We start from the raw sequence: 5,820 nt of genomic DNA, 5'->3' as shown, positions 1-5,820 counted from the left end.
CAGGTGCAACACCGGTATCTCGCCCATTATATCGGTTGACTCCCGCTGAGCTGGAGGAGGTGAAACGTCAAGTAACTGACCTGATGCAAAAGGGGATGATTCGCCCTAGCGCATCTCCATGGGCAGCTCCGATCCTCTTCGTGGGAAAGAAGGACGGAACGTTACGCATGGTGGTGGATTATCGAGGGCTGAACGCACAAACGGTTAAAAACCGGTATCCGTTGCCGCGGATAGATGATTTGGTGGATAGTCTGGGAGGTAGTGTGATCTACTCCTCCATTGACTTACAACAGGGATACCATCAAATAAAGATTCGAGCAGAGGATGTACCGCTGACAGCGTTTCGTACTCCCCTGGGACACTATAAATATGTTGTCCCACCTTTTGGGCTGACTAATGCCCCTGCCACGTTCCAAGTGGTGATGAACCGAATCTTTCAGCCCTACCTCGGCAAGTTTGTCGTGGTTTACCTGGATGATATCCTGGTGTATTCCCGAAGTCGTGAAGCATCTAAAACACCTTGAAACCGTGTTCGAAGTGCTACGACGGGAACACACGGGAAAACACGGTTTCATGCAAAGTCGTCCAAATGCCACTGGGCGCAAACTCAGCTTGAGTACCTCGGTCACATTGTTAGTGCCGAAGGAGTTCGCATGGACCCTAAGAAGGTGAAGGCTGTCCGTGAATGGCCACTGCCACAGAACGTGTCCGAGTTACGGCAGTTCTTGGGCCTTACGAACTATTTCCGGAAGTTCGTTAAAGCGTATGCTTCGCTTTCGGCTCCTCTCACGGATATGTTACGTGGAAAAGGTCAAGTCCGTCCTGAGGATTGGACTCCACCACGGGTACACGCCTTTGAAATGGTGAAAAATGCGTTAGCAGACGATGTACTGCTACGGTACCAAAACATGACTAAGCCTTTTACGTTCGAATTGATCTCGGACGCGTCCTTACGCGGTACGGGTGCAGTCCTACTGCAGGACGGAAAACCCATCGCCTTCACCAGTAAAAAGTTCACTCCTGGGGAGCGGAACTATACCACGAGTGAGCAGGAACTACTTGGTGTAATACACGCACTTGGCGCTGCTACCTGGAAGGTCCACATGATGAGAGTCGTGACCGATCATCACCGATCATCACCCCCTGATCTACCTAAAGACGCAACCGACGCTGAATCGTCGTCAAGCTCGATGGCTTGAGTTCCTTTCCCGTTTTCACCTTCATTGGGAACACCGAAGCGGTAAAACTAACGTTGCTGACGCACTGAGCCGACATCCGCTGCTGAATGCAGTGACGCGCATGCAAACGCGGCAAACCCTGCGGGCTCGCATCCTGACCGGATACGAGAAGGACCCGTGGTTCCAAAACCCTGAGAACCTTGCGAACCGGGAAAGAACGCAAGAGGGCTTTTGGCTCAAAACTCTTCCTGATGGCAAGAAACGTGTTGCGGTGCCCAATCACGGCGATCTCCGCAAGGAATTCATAAACCGTTGCCATGGTGACCCCTTGGCCGGACACCCGGGAGTTCACCGCACGTTGGAACTTGTACTCATTGGTGGCCCAATTGTGCCGCGGATGTGCGACAAGTTGTCCTTACCTGCGACAAGTGCCAACGTAACAAAAGCCGTACAGGCAAGAAGATTGGCTTGTTACAACCCTTACCAATCCCCGAAATGCCGTGGGATAGTGTCTCCATGGATTTCGTAATCGGCTTGCCCTGTACGGCTCGCCAGTTCAACGCGATCTTGGTCTTCGTCGACCGTTTGACGAAAATGGCGCACTTTGTCCCAGTACGGAAAAGTATCACCGCCGAAAAAACCGCTAAACTCTTCCTTCAAAACGTGATCCGGTTGCACGGCGTGCCAAAACAAACGGTCTCGGACCGTGGATCTCAATTTGCCGGTCACTTCTGGCAAAACCTGGCACGAATGATTGAAATCGATCCTAATCTCTCCACAGCTTTCCACCCTGAGACGGATGGACAAACGAACGGATGAACCGAGTCCTGGGAGACATGCTTCGCAGTTATTGCGCTACAGAACCACGATCGTGGGATGAAGCATTACCCTTGGCTGAATTTGCCGTGAACAACGCTTTAAACCGAGCGACGAACCAAACACCGTTCTTCCTTAATTACGGGTGGCACCCGGCAACACCGGTGGTGAGGGAAACAGCCTGTAACGTACCGGCCGCCGCAGGTATGGCTGAAACCCTGGAAAAACGACTGAAGGAAGTAAAGAGATGCCTGATGGCAGCCCAAGATCGGACCACGGCGTACTACAATGCAGATAAGAAATCGGCAACGTACCAGCCCGGTGACTCAGTACTCTTAAGTACGAAAAACTTACGAATGGGCCCGAAGGTACCCCGTAAGTTACAACCTCGATGGGTTGGTCCCTTTCCAGTGGAGAAGATGATTGGTAAAGCTGCGGTGAAGTTAACTCTCACGCCCAATCTGAAGATACACAATGTGTTTCACGTAAGCCTCGTGAAACCGTACTAGGCTGATGGCCCGTTTCGTCCCATACCACCCGAGACATTGCCTGTTTGGCAGGATACCACTGAAGACGGTTATCTGCCGGTTGAGAGGGTGCTCGATTACCGACGACGCAAAGTCGGACGTACGTGGAGGAATACCTCGTACGGTGGCAAGGATATACCGACGAGCACAACAGCTGGGAACCAGCGAATCATTTCACTCCCGATATGACAGCAGAGCTGGAGTCAGTACGACAACGGACTTGCGCGGACGTCAAGCCCTAAGGGGGAGGCAATGTTGTGGTACCGCGTACGAACGCGAGTAACCACGTCCAAGAAGGACTCGGCCAAGACGGCTGTCAGAAACTAACCGATCGTGAACGATGAAGGGATTTCGGCCTGTCCGAGTTTGACAGACCAACGGTTGATAACCGGTCCGCTTGATACAGGGCTGAGCCCTAATTAAGGCCTGAACCACGTCCTCTCAACTCTGGATTTCACTACAATCTTCACCTACACTTAGCTACCCGTCTACTTCATCGGCGCCAGTCAACGTCGCCTCTACATCGCTGGATTCGCCAAGGGTAGATACCACTACAGGAGGACAGTACCGTGTCCTGTACGAGGATGGCGTCGTCACCGTTGTCTCCAGTGTCCGCTTTGACGAGTCTAATGTCGGCCGGCGGCGTAGTGCCGGGGACTCCGATTATGGGTCCGATGCCGATGAGGAGGAGACGTTCACACTAACTTGCCTGGTGAGGGGTCGCTGCCTAGGGCTGGCGAAGGAACATCTATTGAAGAATTGGCGACGGTGACGGCTAACGCTGATTGTTATTTCGGAAGGATTGCCGGTGGCGAAGATATTTAGCACGATAAACTGTTACAAGTAATGTAAAGAATATTGTTAGCGTTCGGCAGGACTTGAGGAGATTCCTGGTAGGAATACCGATCGTTGTTAGATAAACTAATAGGCGCTGTCACCGCCCTAAATACCGGCGCTAGCGGAAAACTCGTACATTCCGCGATCTAACTGCACGTACATTCCGCGATCTCACTGCGTCGTCCAGACGGTGCCCTAATGTCTATCACTTAGCTACCGGATATGCATCGGTAGCCCTATAAGGTTCTGGGGTAAGTCTTCCCCATTAGTCAGGCGCAGACCCGGGGTCAAATCCCCTGGTCGACAACCACACGAGTTGGGAGAGGACCGTTTCCTCAACACGCCCCCTCGGGCCGTATCCCAACGAGTACCAAGTTCATCTGCACACTTCACACAAGGCCCATAGCATCTCGGCAACGTTTGAACTTCACCTCGCCCAGAGCCTTCGTTAGCACATCCGCTACCATCCACTCCGTAGGGCAGTATTCCAACTGCACCTCACCGCTATTCACCCTCTCACGCACTATGTGATGCTGCACGTCGATGTGCTTCGACCGAGCAGACGTAATCGGGTTGTTTCCCAAGCTAAGCGCCCCCTGGGAGTCTATCTGGATTTTCACCGCGCTCTCAGGCAAGCCCAAATCAACCATCAGCTTGCGAAGCCACAAAGCCTCACGAACAGCCGCCGCTGTAGCTTGGTACTCAGCCTCCACCGACGAAGCCGCCACAGTACGTTGAAGTTGGCTGCTCCAGCTAATCGCAGCCCCATTAAGAGTGAATACGTAACCGGACGTAGAACGCCGCGTAACTGGGTCTCCTGCCCAGTCCGAATCACTGTACCCGGACATAGCAACGTCGCCAACACCCCCAAAACGCAATCCTAGTTCGCGTGTACCCGCCAGGTAACGCAGAACGCCGGTTGCCAAGTTCATGGCAGTCTTCGTAGGTGCGGCCATATGCCGGGACAAAACGCTCAATGCATATGAAATGTCAGGCCGCGTGTTCGTCGCCAGATAGTTCAATTCTCCCACCAAAGTTCTATACTCTGTGGGATTGCCCAGCAGCTCCTCTCCGTCCCCCTTAGGAGTGTACCTAAAGCCCGGAGGCAAAGGGGTAGACCTCGGCTTGGCGTCAATCATCCTATGACGCTCCAACAGCTGCGCAATATACCTATGTTGCGACAACACTATCTCACCCGACTTCTCCCTCCTAATTTCCATGCCCAAAAACACCTTCGCTTCTCCAAGGTCGCGCACCTTGAAGACCTTCGCAATTGCGGCTTTAATTGCCCGGACCATTTCCGGGTCTTCCGACGCAACAATTGTATCATCTACGTGTACCAAAGCAATAACAACCCCACGCTCGTCCGTCTTAACAAACATCGCCGGATCAGACTTCGAAGGATAAAGACCCAACTTGGCGAACTCTGCTGATAGTTTCTCATACCAGCAACGGGGTGCCTGCTTCAACCCGTAAATAGACTTCTGCAGGTTGCACGCAAGCGACCGGTCACTAGATGCATACCCAGGCGGTTGCTCCATCCACAATTCCTCCTTCAGCTCACCATTCAGAAACGCAGTAGACACATCGAGCTGATGTACCGTCATGTTCCGGGCTGCGGCAACTGCTAATAAAGCACGCAATGACGAACCACGAGAGGTAGGGGCAAACAACTCCCCATAATCAATCCCCTCACGTTGCTCGAAACCCTTGGCAACTAAACGCGCCTTAAAACGCTCCACGCTGCCGTCATCGCTGTACTTAACCTTATATACCCAACGACACGGCAACAAACGAGTACCAGGAGGTGGCTTCTTCAGCTCCCAAGTACTATTAGCCATCTGGGCGGCGATCTCCTCGTCCATCGCACGCCGCCAGTCGTCTGCATGTGCACTCGCAATGGCTTCCGCAAAAGAATTAGGCTCAGGAATACCAGCAGAGAAAGCAGCGTTAATGCGACCAGTGACAGTGCGACCAGGTTCGTTTCGCCACCATTCGCCAGGGCGTTTACGCTCTCTAACTGGGTACCTAGTTCCCGCCATTTCCACATCAGGCTGATTGATTCCTTGCCCGTTCGCACTGCTGGAAGATCCAGCCCCAGCCGGCGCCCCCTCGCCACCCAAATGCGGCGATCCCTCGCCGACGGTGCTACCTGGTGTCCCTTCGCCAGCCCTAGGCAGCGATCCCTCACCAGATAAACTAGTGCGAAACTCCTCCTCCTCGTCGGCATCGGACTCATAATCGGAGTCCCCGGCATTACGCCGCCGGCCGACGTTAGACTCGTCAAAACGAACGTTAGAAACTACGGCAATAATGCCGTCCTCGTATAGTACACGATATTGTCCACCGTTCCCGTATCCGACAAGTATTCCACGCCTGCTCACCGGGTCGAACTTGTCGCGCTTGACGTCGGGTACGTGGACGTAGGCAACGCATCCAAAGACTCGCAGGTGACTGACGTT

The sequence above is a fragment of the Volvox carteri genome (assembly GCF_000143455.1).
Source record: "Volvox carteri f. nagariensis unplaced genomic scaffold VOLCAscaffold_16, whole genome shotgun sequence".
Lineage (NCBI taxonomy): Eukaryota > Viridiplantae > Chlorophyta > Chlorophyceae > Chlamydomonadales > Volvocaceae > Volvox > Volvox carteri.
Note: the sequence above shows the minus strand (reverse complement) of the source record.